Here is an 18,607-nt window from a genome sequence, read left to right as displayed (position 1 = left end):
TTCTTGTTTTTGAGTAACAACTATTTTTTTTTTTAAATAAAAAGATGCTGAAGACTTGTTTTTCTACACTTCCAAATGACTGCTATTGATGTTTCTTAATTCCATGATTTAAATCAGTTCTTTCAAAAGGCCAGCTCTGTTTTGAAAACCATCATTCATTGAACTCTTTCATGCTTCTTCTTGCAGATGCCGAAAACATTTTTAATAATTAACTTCAAAACCATTTTCAAAGAACAGTACCCTCTAGTGAATAGTCAATTGGAAAATGCCTCTCGATTATACCCAGTAGTGTTTGAACCCTGTTTGTATTTGAACACTCAAGCAAAATCAACAGCCCTGCAATCCCACACTTAGCTTATTAATATTAACTTCGCTCAGACTTGACTCCCAGCTAGCAGCAGGCAAGATGACAGAACACACTTAGAAGCACAGTAGCCACTGGAGAACTGGTGACACTGGGGACACTTGTCTTCACGATCTTGTCTCAGTTCTTAGATGCATCGACCCTTACCCCAGAAAACGAGCATTCCCTGCAGTAGATTTGAGCATGATGCCAGTGGGCCCTGTGTTGATCGCCGAGCAAACAGGAGGGTAAATTCTAATGCTCATCTCTGTATTTCTTGACTTTTTTTCTCTCTCTCAATATTCTTAAAACCTTTTAGTTTCCTTGGGAATTTCTGGAAGGAATTACTGAATCTAGAGAAACACCATTTTGGCTTCATTTCAAGTGAACGTCACAGCTGTGACTATGTCTATGTGCTCCTTTGAGGTCTCTCTCCTGTCACCTCTGATAGCTGCATCCTGGGCCCTGAATTCCTGTGGACACCTGGAACATCTTACCTGGAATACATATCCCCTGGCGTGTTGGTCCCCTCTTTTTTCCTATCTAGAATGAGACTTTGCTGACTGCCTTTAATGAAGTACAGCTCTGAAGCCTGCCTAGTCCCTTCCTGCTTCCTCCTGTGGCTCAGGCCTAATGCCTGACTAACCACTGTGGGGTGCTTCTGCGCCGTGTGACAGTACACACTGCTTTGTTTTCTGGCCTGGAGCAGTACCTGTTACATGGTAGAAACTCTGGAAATACGGGCTGAGTGAATCCAGTCAGTGAGTGAGTGAGGCTACTCAGGGAGTTTGTTATGTGGGAGAGGGTGATTCTGGGTGACGGAGAAGTAATTAGTAGGCCATTGTCACAGGCCCCTGGGGTTTAATGAAAACCCAAACCAAGGGCTAGAAGAATCAAGATCAGTGTGCTAATGTTTGGGAATGAAGGAGAGAGTGAAAGGGAACAATCTGGAACAATCTAACTTGGCAATAAGAGATATTCTTTCCATGCAACTAAGTTAAGGAATTATGGGAAATGCTTCAGCGTTTTAGAAACTATGTATTAATAGGAAAAGAGATCAATTTATTTCTGAATGTGTGTTGGTCTACAGGATGTTTTCTCAGAGGCTAATCTAACTCCCCTCCACCACTAAATTGCTGATTTTACTTTGAGGTCAAATTTCCTAAAGTGTTTTAAAAGCTAGCCAGGAAGGCAGGCCTTGGCCTCTAGGGAGTGTATATCTTTAGATGGAGACATTTTTTCTGTATCTGGGAATCAGATTGGAATTACTGAAGATCTGAATACTTAACTAGCTTTTCAGGGTCTTAAGTCACTAATAGAATTAGTGTTTTAAATATGAAGTTCATTGGTCTTCCTCTTTTCAAATGCTTCTCTTGTACAGAAGGATAGGCTTGGAACAGAGGCCTCGAGGGCATGCTCTCCGTACTCCTCAAGGGCCCTGCATTAGCATCTTCTCAGGAACGTGGATAATAAACATCTTATCTGGGAGCCAGGTTTTGCCCCATCTCTTTTAAGACCTTGAACCTGGGGAGATGGTGGTCTGCATTAGACTCTGAGCCGACTGCATTTCAAGTGTGTTTTAGAAGTAGGTAGACTATGACTCAACTCCCTGAATTTTAAGTTAGTAACTTGGATGTTTTTTCAGCAAATATCTAGAGGCATTGCAATTTATAAACTCAAGAGTTGGAGTCTGTGAGGTTCCTGCTGATGCCAGCGCTTTCCTTCCCTTGGAAGCATTGCTTTTGTCCTGTTGCTTCTTACCTGCTACATGGGAAGCTCAGGATTTTGGGGAGGAAAATGGTGGTGGTCATGTCCTTTGTGGTCCCATTTTGCAAGATTGTTTTGTTTTTCTATTTAGCTAGAGGTATCCAAGACCCAGTTATCTGCATTAACATTCTGTGTTCTAACTTTACATTTAGTAACCAGAAGATGTGAACCTAATGGTGTGTGTGAGTGTGTGCGCGCGCGCACGTGCTTGCTTGCCGCCCTCTCAGCTCTCTGACTTTTCTTCTTCCCAGCTACAGAGTGGCTCTACTAGCACTTGGATATTTAGCCTGTACTTCAAAAATAACAATTAAAAGGAGATGCTTCTTAGAAATCGTTAAGCTTTTCATTAGCTTGAGCTTTCTTTTCTGAACAGGGAGACTCTATTAGGATTTTGATGTGTCTCACCATGGTCTCTATAGACCAGGAAAGCCTATTATGTGTATTTGCTGACGCTGGGCTATTTGAATCTCCATCTATTTGTCCCTGGCAAGGGAATGTTATTACTGCTCTGTTTTTTTTTTTTTTTATTTGTTTTGTTTTTAAATGTAGCCAGCATCGGGCTTATTTGTTTTCTTGCCCAGTTCCTTTAATTGGGTTTATTTCTGCTGGAAGTTGGTATTGGTGCCTAAGATAATATAGCTGGGGGCTAGTCTGTCTGTCTGTCTGTCTGTCTGTCTCTCGGAGCCACTCAATTCAAAGCCTTGACATATTAGGCAAACACTTGCTCAATCAATTATTGAGTTATATCCCAGTCCTTGTGTTGTTGTTTTAAGTCAGTTTTGCTATGGAGTACAGGTTGGCGTTAAATTCTTTATTCTCCATCTTCTGTCTCTCAAGTCCTGGCATTACTGGCACGTGCCAACCCCCCCCCCCCCCCATCCACTCCCCTGCAAAAGGTCCCTCCGGAAGGCATTAGGAATCAAGTCTGATGTCTCTCCAGATGTATGGTCATAAGGTGAGTTGACATCTGCTCTAGGGTGTGATGCACTCCGCCTTCTGAATCATTAGTGTAAGCTGTGATATCAGATGTGGCAGCAGGTGGCGCTTGGGGGTGGTGGCAACTGGTGACTGTTGTGGAGCCACTCCTGCGTCACTGTGCTCCCGCTGCACTGAGCTTTCCCAGAACGGTTTGATTCGCTGCTGAGAGCACAGCTAACTGAGAAGACAAAGGCTTCCAGGTGGAGCTGCAGTAGCTCACAGTTAGATGGACTGCGGTGGCGGTTTGCTTCGGTTGGTCCAGGTGAGCATGAGTACAGGAGACCTCGTGCAAGAACAGAAACTCTACACCTTGTAATGAGTGCCACGAAGGTAACACAGCAGTGAGCACATGTCTTAGAACTATTAACTCTCATCATTTATCCAGACACCAAAAGCAATGGCCCAGAGGCCTAACCTGGAGCTTTTCCACCTGCCTTTCTCTGTCGAGGTCATTTTCAGGGTCCAGCTAGTTAAATATTTGTAGTTTGTGAATGTGAAGATCAAAGAACGAGGCTTAGCTTGAGGTGAAAGTGGATCCAGCCTCCTGAGCAGGAGTGATCATGAAATAATTATTTCCATGTGTTGAATTTTCACTCATTGGCTACTGATTCATTTCAGATACGTGGGAGGAACTCTATCTCCACGTTTAATTTATAGAGCAAGTATGTAAACATCATTAAACATGGTTCTGTCTTCCAGATAAGATTCCTGAGTCATAGAGAGGACAAACAGCTCGACCAAGGCCGTGTGGTTAACGAGTCAATGACACTTAAATCTTGCTGGCTGAGTCCAGTTCCAGGGCGTTTCGTCATCAGTTAGGATACTCTTTTAAGTGGATGGTGAAACCTCAGCAAGCAAGGTTAATGGAGACTTTATTGAGGACAAGGGTAATCTGACTTCATTGAAGAATATTTAATGAGGGCTTCTGTGCGTCCCAGCTGTGTGTGTTTCGCTTTCTGTCAAATGCTTCTAGTTTGTGGCCGTGGCTAGCACAGCTGGACTGAGTGTTGCCGTTACTGACTTGCTGGCCATTATATTTTACAAGCTGCGAAACACAAGGGGCCTCGAATAGGAGAAGCTATTCACCACTTGCCTTCAGGGGCAGTTGTTATAGAGGTGGGTTAGGACTCTGTAGTAAGTGTAAGTCATGGCCGTGTGGATGCTGTAACAAATTATCAGGACTCAGCAGCTTGAGCATCATGAGTTTGCTTTTTGACAATTCTGAGGGCCTGAAGTCTAGTACTAGCTGTAGTGGTCACGTGAAGGCGTGAGTAAGGCTGCTTCTTAGGACAGTGTTAAGTTCCTCTGTAATAGCCTGATAGGATTATAATGCAGAAGATAAAACCACAAGTTGTGCAAACCTTATATAGGGAATTTTTTTTCTATAAACAGTTTGTAGCCCATTTGAGGCTCCCAGATAATTTCTGGTTCACATTTGAGGAGTAAGGACATGCTTCCTTAAACTTTAAGCATGATGTGATCGATAATCTTGACTGCCAACTGAACGGGATTTAAAGTCCCCATAGAAACAAACCACTGGGCATGTCTGTGCAGAACTTTCTAGATTATTAAGTGGAGGTAGTGTAATCCATCCTAAAAGTGAGAGGCATCATTCCATGGGATTGGGGCTCAGGCTGAATAGAAAGAAGGAAGGGCCCAGGTGGTGTGGGGTACACCTTTAATCTTAGTGTTCTGGAGGCAAAGGCAAGCAGATCTCTGAGTTTGAGGCCAGACTGGTCTACAGAGTGAATACCAGCATAGCCAGGGCTACACAGAGAAACTTTGCCTCAAAAGAAAAAAAAAAAAAAAAAAAAAAAAAAAAGGAGGGAGGAAGGGCTGAGTAGCTGTAGACGCAGCATTTGTACCCCGTGCTCCTTCTTCAGTACTCTCCCCACTGTGACGGGCCGTGTCTGGAAACTGGCCAAAATATACCCCCTTACATAATTGCCATTGGCAGGGTGTGTGCAGCAAGCACAAGAGGAAGTCATACATGTTGCATTGCAAAATTAACATTTTTATTGAAATTCCTTTATAGAAAAGAGATACTGTCTCTAGCTGGCAGCCTGCATTGCAACTTTTATTGGCTGTACTGGAATTCATTTATTCTTAGCTGAGGAGAGATTTGCAACTGGTCTCTGGAGTGAAGAGTTCTTTTCCCTTCCTAGGTTCCCCATAATTTTTCAGTTTTGTTGTTGTTGTTGTTGGTGGTGGTGGTGGTGGTGTGTGTGTGTATTTAGGCATTGTTTTACTTAGGGTTTTACTGCTGTGAACAGACACCACGACAAAGGCAACTCTTATAAGTTTAATTTTTAGGTTTAATCTTTTAAGGTTGGGGCTGCCTTATAGGTTTGGAGATTCAGTCCATTATCATCAAGGCGGGAACATGGCCGCATCCAGGCCGGTGTGGCGCAGGAGGGGCTGATTCTACATCTTCATCTGAAGGGGATCTTAAAGCCCACACCCACAGTGACACACCTACTCCAACAAGACCACACTCACTCTGACAGGGCCACACCTTCTAATAATGCCACTCCCTGAGCTAAGCATATACAAACCATCACAGGCATGTTACACACCATGTGTAACATGTCCATGTGGAGGTCAGAGGACAATTTGTTGGCGTTGGTTCTCTCCTTTCATGTGAGATGAACTGAAGTCATTGGGCTACACCTTTTGTTTTTTCTTCCCTGTCTTTTTCCTGTCTCTGGTGTAGATAGATATGGTAGAGGTTTGGTTGGAGGGCAGCTTAGGGTTGGAAGAGCATTAAGGGATAAGGTTGGGGACCCCCCCCCCCCAGTGCTGACCTTCAGTACCAGGCCAATACATTTTGAGTGTCACGACTTATTTGGAAACTGGCCAAAATATACCCCCTTACATAATTGCCATTGGCAGGGTGTGACCAAGGCTGATTGCTTTTACAGTTCACATAGAAGCATTAAAGTTTGCAGCTGCTTCCAGGCTGAATGTGGAAACAGTGCTCAGAGAACCGGTGAAAAAGAAAGTTCAGAAGAGGCTGTGATGGCTCATGACTTGTGCATAGATTAGGTTCTTTCCCAAGGCCAAGAGAGGAATTTGTGACTAAGCCATCGGTTCGCTAATAACCTGAACAAAAAAAGGACCTCATTTTAAGGTATGTGCCCTGCCCCGCTGTGGTTTCAGTTTGTTACAGTCTCCTGTTCTTGAGAGTATGAATTGAAAGGTGTACCTACTCTGTCTGACTTAGAAAGTCACATAATCCAAATAAATGGAGCCTAAAATTTTCATTTCACTTTTTATTTTCACTTATCTATTTATCTGTGTTGGGTCACAGTGCCTGTGGTCAGAAGATAACTTGTGGGTGTCAGCTCTCTCCTACCATGTTCCGTTAAGCATGACCTTGAGAACTCCTGATATCCCTACTTACTACTTCTCGAATCTAATTATATTTTTATAGTTGCCTGCTGTTAAACTCAAAATTACTTTTTGTTGATCTTTTAAAGTCTTCCGGTATTTTTTTTTTTTTTTAGCATCAAACAGGTATGGTGCCTCTGAAGTCCAGAGAACAGAAGGGGATGGCCATTGAGCCCTGGTTGTGTAGTGAGCAAAAGTGTGAGTTGGCTGCTGCCATTTGCATTTCACAGGTCTTTGAGGTGTAACTGGAGGAGATGTGTTAGTGAGCTTTCAGCTATCTGTAAAACTGCAAGCACTGCTGCTCTGCCTGGAACACTTACAATTATTCTTTTATTACTAGAACACTTTTGGACCAAGCCATTGACTCTAGAGTAGGTTGTCCTTTGGCTATGGGAGCTCTGCCAGTCCCAAGTGCTGTGCCTCCTGCACTTGGGCCCACAGGGACAGAACAGCTTTCCCGTGTCATATTCTACATCAGCTCTCTCCTAGTGAGGAAGGATTTAGTACAGTGGTGTGGCTGTGTTTGTGTGCTAACCCAGCCCTGTCAACCAAGAATATTTCCTAGGCTCCTTTCTGAATAGCTGTGCTCATTTGTAGTATAAACAATTCATTTACTTGAGAGAAAGTCCAAGTAATCTTGTAATGGGTAAAATGAGGGTGAAGTCACGTGCTTTGTGAAGTTCAGAGTGAGCACAGGGGTGGAAGAACAGTGCCCTGTGTTCTGAGCAGGGACTCTGGTTATATTTGCTTTTCAGAATCCCATCTCTGTGGGTTTATGGCAGAAGCTGTGTGCCTGGTTCTGTTGCTGCGGGTGCTGTTTATTCAGCAAGAAAAGCTTCAGGAACAGAAGAACACACAGAGAAGGCATCTGGGCTCCTCCCATGGGGCCCCCACAGCCAGGACTGCCAACCTGGGGACTGGCTGGCACCTCTTTTTGATTCTCCTGCCTGTGGAAGTCTGGAGAAGAAGACATTAGTAAAGTCCTTGTAGGAGGTCACTCTCCTGTAATCTGGTAACTTTGGAACTCAAAGGAATACATACCATCTTGGGTGTGCCAAGGCATAGGCATCATGCCATTGCCTATAATGTTATAAAGCCCTCCTTGGTGCTGACGTTCGGTGGCATTCTCCATGTGTGTCAGTGATGTAGCTGCCTTGCCACTGGATGCCAATAACAAGCTTGATATTCAGATATTGGGTCCCACTACTTTGCTGAAAGCATTACCATCAGACTTTAGCTTTTTCAAAACAGGATTGTGGTGTATGTCAGAGGGACAATTTGTCTTCTTTCCTGCTTCTTTCTCCCCCTCACCTTTAGGCCAGTCCTTGATTTCTAGTACTCAGAAAAAGCTTCCTATTTATTTCCCTTCTTGACTCTGTGCCTGTGCCTCTAGCACAGAGTCTTGGATCCTAAGCTATGGAAACTCAAGAACAGAACTTCCTGTGAGTAGAAGGGGCTGCCAGGAGCCCCATGGCTTGTTTCTAGGAGATTGTATATTACCTGGAGAGAAAACTCCGGTGGCTGAACCTGTCAGTTGAGTCTAATCCTAGTTCTGATGGCTCTGTCCTGGCTTTCTTGTTTGAATTGGATACAAGTGACTTCCTCCTTTTGAACGTCTCCTAGAGCAGGTTGCTCATCCAAGGGTCAGCATCTTTATTTTCAAGGCTCTTAGCCCCATCCCTCATATTGCCTGAAGTGTGGCAACTTGGAACAGATGCCTGTGAGCTTTAGTATAAAGTCTGTGTGGCCAGCTGCCACAGTTAGCCGAGTAAGGCGTTTGCTGTGCCCGTAGTCAAGGGACCTGTTTGCAGTGGTTCAAGGTTAGTGGAGAGCCTGAGCTCTGGATATCTTCCCTTAGGATTTAAAGGTACAGCAAATACTGTCTTCAACAAGTGGTGGCTTGTATCATATTTTATCAGGACAGCCACTGTGATAGTCTTTAAAATATAATTTTCAGTAGCTAGGTGTGGTGGAGCATGCCTGTAATCCTATAATCCCACTACACTATGGCAGGATGGTCCCAGATGTGAGGTCTTCTTGAGCTAGATCCTGTCTCAAAACAACAGCAACAACAACAACAACACAAACAACAAGTACCAAACAACACCACTACCCCCTAAAAGATCCCCCAAGATGTCAATAGTGGGCGTTTTATTATTTGTTGATTTATGTTGCTGTGATATAAAAATAAAGTTGGAAAAAGTACTGACATTTAGAAAATGAGAAATTTCCATGATAATATCTGTTGAATTCTGTTGATCTCTTGTGTGTATACTGTATCACCAGTATAAAACTTGACTAAAAGATAGAAAATAAAGACCTTGTATTTTTAATCTTTTTCTGTGACCGAAACATGATGTTTTTCAATTCAGTTCTTTCCTAAATCCTGCATTCTCGCTTTGTCCCGTTTCCCCCGATGTCCTAGCTCTTCCATGAGAACCACCCGTTGCTCTGCTCCAATCCCTTCATCTCCTTTGCCCTCTACTGAAGCAAGTCCATGGGGATTCTACCTCCTCAAAGCTTCTTACACTAACCAGTTCCTGCTAATGCTGCCACTCCCAGGTCTTGCTACCTGAGTGACAACAGTCAGATTTCCCTACCACACAACCTCAACAGAAAACAAACTTCTGATCCCAAACCCATCTCAGTCAGTACCAAACTTCCCAACATGTTTGAAGTGGAAACTTAAGGGTTCTTTGGAAAGTCGGTTGTGTTGGATGGTGTTTTCCTGAGGCAAACACATGAAGGAGTGTTTTCCTGAAGCAGACACAGGTGAAAGGATGTTCTGCTAAGCAAGCACATAAAGGACATGGGATAAAGGATTCTTCACTAAAGGCACATGTTTTGGTCCACCTCACCTGCATAGTTGAGCTCCATTTGTTGGGACTTAATAGAGAGACACTTGTGAAAAAACTTCTGGTGGTGTACCTCAGCTTCTTGCTGCTTCCACAGACTTGGGCTGATTGGCAGAGTGATGTCAACTGAGACAGATGTACGTGCTGAGGCAGGACTCATAGAGGACACGTGATGTTTAGAGGACTATGAATTGGACTCGACAGACAGAGCTTGGCTTGCTTCTAGAGCCAGCTGTGCAATGCTTGGTAGGCTCCAGTCTTCTCTGATTTTCAATTCCGTGAGAGAGGCACAGCTGAGAACTTTTCCTGGTGTTCCTCTGGGTCCCTCCTGCTGACTTGAGCCAGGCTGAGGCCTAGCTGTCTCTGGTAGGTAGTGCCACCGCTGCTGATTACTGTTTGTTGTCCTGACTGTACCGGACTGCTGGTGTGTCTGTGAAGTTTTTCCGAGTGGATCGAGCCGCCGCCGCTGTCTCCTGTGAACTGAACTGCTGATTTCCTGACAATGAAAATGGGATTTGTTCCAAAGAACCTTTCTTAACAGGTCCACTTCTCCTTTATCCTTTCTTTTCCACTGCCTCTGGTGGTTGGTGGGCTAAAAGGGAGGTTAACGCGTTTAAGGAACCATCATTAAAAATAGAAGTTGGAAACAATTACAGTTACACGTTAGTTGAAATAGTAGTTTTATAGCCTCAAAATCTCATGTAATTTGTTGGTTACTCACACATCCCCATGGTCATCCTCCACTCCCTTTTCCATTGCTTGCATTCAGCCATGGTGACTTGATTTCAGTTCCTTTGAAATAGCCTCCACACTTCCCCTTTCCGGTCTCTATTTTCTTAGTAATATTTCTTCTTCAATTTCCCCATTAAGTATCACTTCTAAGGTCTTTGGTCAGAAACCACCCTGTTATTGAACGTCCCCCGCCCTCTGGTAGGCTGCTCTACTAGGTATAGAATAGAATCTCTACCATGAAGTAGTTCTTGAGTGAAGAATGGAAAGCAATGATATTTATGAATATTTAAGTGCTGCTTAAAAACTCTGAGAAATGGCCTATCCATTGTGTGTTGCCAAAATGCCATGGGTAATATACCACAGTGCTTTCCTGAGCTTTCTTAGAGTCGGTCTCTCAAAAGTGTTTCTGGTCCATTGGGTTATCTAAATAGGCATGTGATATAGAGTGTATCTACTCTTTCTGTTTTTAGCAGATGAAGGCACAGTGTCTCTTCATCTGGATGTTTATGTACTTAGGGTCTTATATTATCTCTTACTTTTTAAAAAAGATTTATTTTATTTTATTTTTGGTTTCTCAAGACAGGGTTTCTCTGTATAGCCTTGGCTGTCCTGTAGGCCAGGCTGGCCTCAAACAAGATTTTTTTTTTTTGGTTTTTTTGAGACAGGGTTTCTCTGTATAGCCCTGGCTATCCTGGAACTCACTCTGTAGACCAGGCTGTCTTCAAACTCAGAAATCCGCCTGCCTCTGCCTCCCAAGTGCTGGGATTAAAGGCGTGCACCACCACCGCCCGGCCAAGATTGATTTTCTTATTCTTAGTTCTGTGTAAGCATGTGTATTTGTGTGTGAGAATGTGCATGTGAGTGCAGGTACCCTTGGATGCCAGAAGAGGGTGTCACATCCCCCTCGAGCTGGAGACACAACTGATGACAAATCACCTAACCTGGGTGTTGGCAACTGAAACTGGGTCCTCTGAAGAGTGGTAGCCACTCGTAATCACCGAGATATTTCCAACCCCCAATATTGACTTGTACCAACTTCTTATTTCTTGGATTTTATGCTAGGTCATAAAAGTTAGATGACTTAACATAAGATAAAGATGCCATGTATTCATGAGGATAAAGAAATACAGAAAAAAAGGTAAAACTTACCCTAATTCACGGTTGTATGATTACATTCAACATGTTTTGACATGAATACTTTTCTGATCAGCCTAAAGAGTAGAATTTAAACAGATAGGCCACTATACATTTTAATAATTACTTTATCTATATTTGAGCATAGAACAAGAACTCTAGTTTTCTTTCAGTGTTTAGCTAATTTTTAAATCAGTTTAAAAAAATATTTAGTATATGTGTATGTGTTGGGACTGAGTGTGGTACACATAGACCACATTTCAGGGATCCCCAGGAAGTGAGTTATAGGCAGTTACAGAGAGCTTTATTGGTGTCCTCTGCAAGAACAACGAGTACTCTTAATCTGTGAGCCATCTCTCCAATCCTAGGTTTTTACTTTATTCTTTTAATATTTATTTTTTAAGGTGAGTTTTATGGTTTCTATTTGACTTAATTTTGCTAATGAGAATATTTTTTTTTTAAGTTTTTTTAAAAATTTTTTTGGTCAATTTGAAACAAGCTAGTCATCTTGAAATAGGGAACCTTAATTGAGGAATTGCCTCTGTCAGATTGGCCTGTGGGTATGTCTATGGGGCATTTCCTCAATTAATGATTGATGTGGAAGGGCCTCACCCACACTGGGTAGTGTAGCTTCTGGACCAGTTGTCCTGAGTTGCATAACAATGTAATCTGAGCAAGCCAGTGAGTAGCATTCTTCCAGGGAGTCAGTTCTTGTCTCCAGGTTCCTGCCTTGGTTTTAACTTGACTATGATTTAGGATATGTAAGACAAATAAACCTTTCTTCCCCAAGATGCTTTCAGTCATGGAGTTTTATTACAGCAATAGAAACCCTAACTAAGACATGAGTCCATCTCAAAGTGATAGAATATAAGCTGTTAAGAAGACAGTACCAGCTTTTAACTTGGTTGAGTGTCATTCTGTACAGACAACAATCACCAGTGTGTCAGAAACCCATTGGGGGAGCAACAGTGTCAACTGGCCAGAACCCCTGGAGCTCCTGGGAACCAGACCACCAATCATGGAGGGACCCATGGCTCCAGCCACATATGTGGCTGAGGATGGCCTTATCTGACATCAATGAGAGGAGAGGCCCTTGGTCCTGTGAAGGCTCTATGCCCCAGTGTAGGTGAATGCCAGGGCAGGAAGGTAAGAGTGGGGGAGAGCCCTCATAGAGCCAAGGGGAGGGGCAATAGGGGGTCTCTGGAGGGGAGACCTAGAAAGGGGATAACATTTGAAATGTAAATAAAGAAAATATCCAATAAAAGAAAAAAAAAACATGTGGCAGAAGTTCAATTACAGATTCCCAACTATAGTAAATAATTATTAAAAATCCTGGCAGTGCAGGGTTTATACCTGCCTTTAACCATTTATGTTCCTGGATGAAAGCATACACACAACATAGCCTTTATATTGGCAGCACAATAGCTAGGCAACTGCTTACCCTCCATGTTGTTAAAATCTACCTTCCCATTGATAACCCCAAGCCATCAGTCACTATTTCTATGTTCCATCTGGGATGCTCTTAGCTCCAACTGGCCAGCACACAGGACCATGCTTTCTTTTCTCCTACCCCATGGCGGCTCTCTCTCCCTGCTGGTTTTGTTCTTCCATGGCAACTTTTCTTTCTCTCTTCTGTTGTCTCTCCTCTGATCCAAGCCCTTGAAAACCCAACCCCACCTATCTCTCTTCTGCCCAGCTATTGGCTGCAGGCATCTTTATTCACCAGTCAGAATTAACTTGGGGGCAGGGTCCCAGGGGCTATGTAGAGACTCCAGGTTTTGGGGTCCGCACTTAATGTTACAATCGAGAGTAAAAGTCAAAACCTCAATACCCACCTCTACTGGTTACTGAGTCACACTTTCTGAGCCCCAGAAATTTGCCTTTTTAGTTAGCACTTTGCATTTTAAATAAGTTGCAGAAGCTGGAGAGCCAGGGCCCCTGTGTGCAGAGCATCGTGGCTGTTGTGAGCAGAGTCTATTTGAGGAGGCTCACGAGTCTTTCACTCTCACCCATATGTAACGTTGTCATCTGAAAACTGGCCATCAATCAAAAATGCTAATATTGATTGTGTAAACCTTGAATACAGCTAGTGTCCTTTCCAATTAAATACAGATGATCAACAAGGGAACCTTTTCTCAGACGGCTGAGTCCACCGGCCTTCAGAACACTAGTCCCTTGAGAACTGACTAAGGCAGAAAAGAAGTGAGGGTCTGATCTCTTCTTTCCAGCTGAGTGGAATTCTCTGGAAAATCCTAGAAATAGGCTGGTGGATTCCTTTACCTTCCCCAGGGCATTTATAGCCTTTCTAGCTTTCCCTAGCTGCCCAGGGCACAAAGAGTGGACTTGCTTTAAACAGGACAGGACCAATTGTAGTGCTCTTAGGCTTACTGGTGACACAGATGAATCTCTATTGAAATCATACTGTGTGTCAAGCCAGCTAGAACTATATAGTGAGATGCTGTCTCTACAGTAACAGAAAAGAAGAAATCCCAACACTAGTTTATTTGTGTGAGCCCAGCTTTGGTTTTATGAGCTCATGAAATCACCTCAGAGAAGGGGAAAATGCAAGATGTGGAGAAACTGATTCACAACAGGTTTGGTCCTGGACTGGGCGTTGAAGAAGCTTACAGATTCTGTCTTCCATCCATGACAGAGCTCACTCTGCTTCTTCAGATTGCCTCTGTGGTACCCACCTTACCATGTATGCCTGGATGTACACTGTTCTTGGCACATCCTGGGCGCTAGGGCCATCTTACTAAGTAGAAACAGGGTATAAATGAGATGGAGTGCCACACCTACCTTGAGTGTCTGGACATTTGTAGTGGTCAGCATGCTCACAGAGTATATATTATTAGTGTAGTGTATGTTCCTCAGTCTCTGGGACAGCCCTGACCAATGAATGGTTCCTCATCTAGAATCATGGCTTTGTGTCTAGTCCAGTGCTTCATCATAGCATGTATTGACAAAGTTGCTCATTGGATGCTGGCATCGTGGGCTTAATTATGCTCAGGAAGGGTTAGGGTTAGGGTTAGGGTTAGGGTTAGGGTTGGTATCATCCATTTTGGGTTCTCCTTTAGATTTAACCTTCTTGGTGTTGAAATGTGGGTAAGAGTCCTCCTGACCCAGAGAATCATCCTGAACTGTTTCAGTCCCACTTAAAAACTAGTTTTACAAAAACTGTAGTCTATTCTTACATTGGCATGCCAGTTCTATAAAAATAAACAGGGTGTATGCAAAGTAGGTTAGGTCTTACCATCACAAAAGGAGATAGAAACCTGAGAATCACAGTGTTGTGTCCTCAATCCCACCCTAAGTCATTACCCTTAGCAAGTGGGAGAGTTTGTAAGTTGAAACAGCTTTTTAACTCCGAAGCTTTGCTTTTGGGGAAAAGGTCATTTGCCCGTCATCAGAAAGCTCCAGAAAGGGTTTGATCTGAAAATTAAATAAGATAAGCAAAGGATCCTGGGATACTTGGTGATTAGTACTAGTCATTCAGTTACAAATGTGAATTAAAATATAGTAATAGAAGAATGTGTTGGGCATGATACTGCATGACTTATAATGACAGCACTTGGGGAGGTAGGGACAAGAGGATTTGAGTTTAGGCCCCTTCTTGTTTATATAGCAAACAGGCTAGCCTGGGCTACATGAGATCCTGCCTCAAACAACAACAACCACAACCACAACCACAACAAAATGGACAAGAGTTCATGTTATTTCCAAGGATAGAGATGCTACATTAAGCAGTATAGCTTGTTTTCTAGAGATGACCAGCTGCTTAACAGATTTTAATAATTGGAAAACCAAGTACAAATTTAGCTCTCAGTGAAAGCATCAGGATTAGACCCAGAAAATTCAGCCAAAGTTGGCTGAGAAAAATGTAAATGCTAAAAGATTCAGAAGGGTGTTTGTTTGTTTGTTTGTTTGTTTGTTTTTGTTTTTTTCTTTCTTTCCCTAAAAGGCCTCTTGTGATGAAATGAAGAACAATTTGTGCATCCTTTGTCTCCGGTGCGCCTATTTCTAGGGGTTATTTCTATGGAAAGGATTAGCTCTGAAGATGCACAGTGAACACAGGAAGTGACCCAGACAGCTTTTAGAATAGGCTGCAATTAGTTTATCTAATAGACTGTAGTGTGTTTGTGCCAATGATGCAGGCATGGCCCAAGATGTTTGATAAGCAGACTTGAGTGAGCATTGGAGCACATTGCAGTCAAGTAGTGATGGGGACATCTGCCATAGTGCTCACTGGGTTATCTTCAGTGGAGTTCCATGTTGGGGTCTCCCTTCTTGGCCTTTGTTAATTATACAGCTATCCATGAGCATGCTTTCTGTTATTAAAGCAGTTCAATACAGTAAGCAAAACTGTATTCAAATGTATGGGTAACTTGGCAACTTTTTTTCCCAAAAGAATTTGATGAATCTAGTCCTTTTGATTCAAAATAATGAAGAAGCCAGTCATCTTAAATCTAAACATCAGTGGTTCCAGGGAGCTCTTTGCCCCTCCCATCCCAGTCTGAACAGAGGGAACGAGTGGGTGATTAGGAATGAGTGACAGGAGGAGGACTTGGGCCAGCTCATCTGTGGAAAGGAAGAAGGATATTAATATAGTCCAAGACAGTGTAGAAACCACACTAACACAGCAGCAGTGTTTGCCTAGGAAATTTGAGACTGAGAGGTCTTTCATCCACTTGTGGATCTGTTGCCAGGAACACAGTATGCTTAGGCTTAACTGACTACCTTATCCCAGAAGAGGTGGATTCAGGTGTGAGAGATGTCTTTCAGAAGTCAGATTTCTAGTCTAAGGACTGTTCCATGAAGCCATAAAGCTGTCTTAGTGAATTGTTTCATTAAGTGTGTACATCTTTTGAGCCAGGGGCTGCTAGTACATTCCTTTATTCCTAGCACTTGAGAGACCAAGGCAAAGGCAGGGTGATTTTTGTGAGTTCAAGGCCAGTCTGGTCGACATAGTGAGTTGAGAGAAGGGGAAAGGGGACAGGGAGAGGGAAAGAGGGAGAGAGACTGACTTTGAATTTATGCTTGCTACAAGTCTGCCTCTCGCCTGTAAGTCTAGGGTCATCTGTTCATGGTTCCTCATTCTAGCTGGACTTTTGTGAGTGAGACATCTTGGGAAGTATGTGTTTCTCAACCCACATGAGGCTTACTCCCTATCTCAGAATACTGTGAAGTGAGTGGTGATATACATAATAATGACGGCTTGTCTGTCTAATGTGTCATTAGCAACTTGTCACATTGAGATGGACTAGGATTCTGTTTTTGTTTCTAAAGTCTCAGATGATCAAGCCAACAAGGAACATAAGAATGTTAGGGACATAGCTTCCTGGTTTTCCTAGTGAATATGTATCCTTGTCTAAAGCCTTCCTCTTTCTAAAGTTTTATTAATAAAACAATGAGTGTACAGGATTTCCAGCCCACTTCCTCTTAGAAAGAACAGGGCGGGGCAGCCTGTATCACAGCTGGGACAGGAAGGGCCCCTGGCTCCCACGTCTGGCCTTGGCTCTCTGATCTCACAAGCTGGAGGGAGGCTTCTGGGTGAGCAGATGGTAGCCGCAAGTCAGTATATTTCTTTGCCTATTCTTTGGACTGGATTATCAGTGTGCCTGGGCTGATGGGCCAGGAAGAGACATGGGTTTAGTCTGGGAGCTGACATCTGTAGGGTCACCTTTCTCTGCTGCTGTGATTTTGTTGGGGCTGTGACACAGAAATGACTCTTTAAAAAGTCTGGAGATGTAACTCTGAAATAAGACTTGATAGCTTAGATTCTATTTTTGGATCACAAGCTTGGAGATCAGATAACTATAAAGATGTTAGAAGCAGATGCTTTCAGTGGGGAGCAGGAAAAATATTGTTCCCTAGGGAAGAGCACACCAATTGGTCATCCAATACCAAATCATCAATCCTGAAAACATACAAACAAGCAACATTGTACAGGCTGAGCAGGTTGTATTTGTGTATTTAGGAATATATCTTCATATACATATACAAATACGTACATATATATATATAACAATGGTTAACAAAAAAGAGGCTATGAATTTGAAGGAAAGCTAGGAGAAGGGCATATGGGGAGTCTGGACAGAGGCGTGAAGGGGAGAAATAATATACTCTTCCAAATAAAAGAAAGAATTAAAACAAATTGTCTGGGCTTCTGATTGGGAATGGACTAAAACAAAGGAAACAACAAAACTCCCTGTAATACAGGGATGATAATCTGTGGGCCAGTCTTTGGCAACTGTGAAAAATTCATTTAATGTGTGGTGTTCGGATGGGTGAAGACAAAGTATCCTTTGTTGACGTAAGGATAGCATTGCTAATGCAGCTCAAGCAAAGCTGGGCTCTGAGGTGTAGGCTTGCCCATCCCCAAGGCTTACTGTGAAACTGCAGGCTCTTCTATTGCTGCAGGTTCTTCTTCACACCCCAAAGCTCGGTTAAGTCCCCACTGGTGCCTAATATGTAAGGAGACTGAGTACAGACTTTTATCTAGGGCTGAGAAGGAAGTTGTGCTGAGTTCAACAGGAACAAGGAAATTGTCCCCCCACTTCATCTGATGAGACCCATCATATCAAAAACAATAGCAGCTAGATGGTGATGTCGCTTAACTCAGAGAGCACTTGCTTGGCATGCATGTGGCTCTGGCTTAGGTCCCCAGCAGCCCATAAAACCAAGTGTGGTTATGCATGCCTGTCCTGTCAGCAACTGGGATGAGGAGGTTGGAGGATCAGAAGTTGAAGTAAGGATAGGGCCAGCCTGAGATACATGATATCATTCCTCGACAGACAAACAATTACAAAGATAAAATGTTCTAACTACCCTGGCCCCATGATCCCCGGTAGAACAAGGCCACACCACCACTCAGAATGTAATCCCAAACAAGGCATCGAGAACTAAGTTACAGTAAGGTCCATGTGATGAATGAAATGTGAGCAACAACCTTTCTGTTTCCTGTCTGATGATAATTCTTAGATCATAGACTTTTATTTTATTGCCAGGCTGAACCTTTGAAATGAAAATTTGTCTAACAGTTTCTTTCTGCAGATGTGAAAAATCAAGGTTCCTTGGAAGGGTGAAAGACCTTTGACCTGACACATCACTATCCACAGAGCCCAGGATTCCAGATGTTTTAAGACTGAACATCTGAACAAAGCTTGAGAAACCAGATTTTATAGGCACTAAGTTTTCAGGCCACATCTGAAGTCACAATAGCAAAGGGATGTAAATGACTTCTTGCCAGGGCCCAGCAAGTGTCCTTAACCTAGTGTGGGACCCCTTAACCTAGTGTGGGACCCCTTAACCTAGTGTGGGACCCCTCAGCAAACATTTGCCCACTGCCCAAGAATAGCCAAGGCACAATTCAAACGACCAGACACTCATCCGGTGACACTAGTTGTTT

At 43.2% G+C, this 18,607-nt stretch overlaps 1 protein-coding gene across 12 annotated transcripts in view; it reads left to right on the top strand.

Moving 5' to 3' along the window:
• Positions 1-18,607, top strand: part of Sgms1 (sphingomyelin synthase 1) — a 247,928-nt gene that overhangs the window by 64,563 nt on the left and 164,758 nt on the right. The window contains exon 1 of one of the 12 annotated variants that reach the window (XM_076919097.1): positions 3,400-3,418. The exons of the other annotated variants lie outside the window; for them this stretch is intronic. The gene's annotated coding sequence lies outside the window, so the exon portion shown is untranslated. Of the gene's footprint in view, positions 1-3,399; positions 3,419-18,607 lie in introns of those variants that run through there. 12 annotated transcript variants of the gene reach the window in all.

This window comes from Arvicanthis niloticus, chromosome 1, assembly GCF_011762505.2.
Source record: "Arvicanthis niloticus isolate mArvNil1 chromosome 1, mArvNil1.pat.X, whole genome shotgun sequence".
NCBI classification, from domain to species: domain Eukaryota; kingdom Metazoa; phylum Chordata; class Mammalia; order Rodentia; family Muridae; genus Arvicanthis; species Arvicanthis niloticus.
The sequence above is the reverse complement of the archived record's forward strand: the minus strand, read 5'-3'. Positions and strand labels throughout refer to the sequence as shown.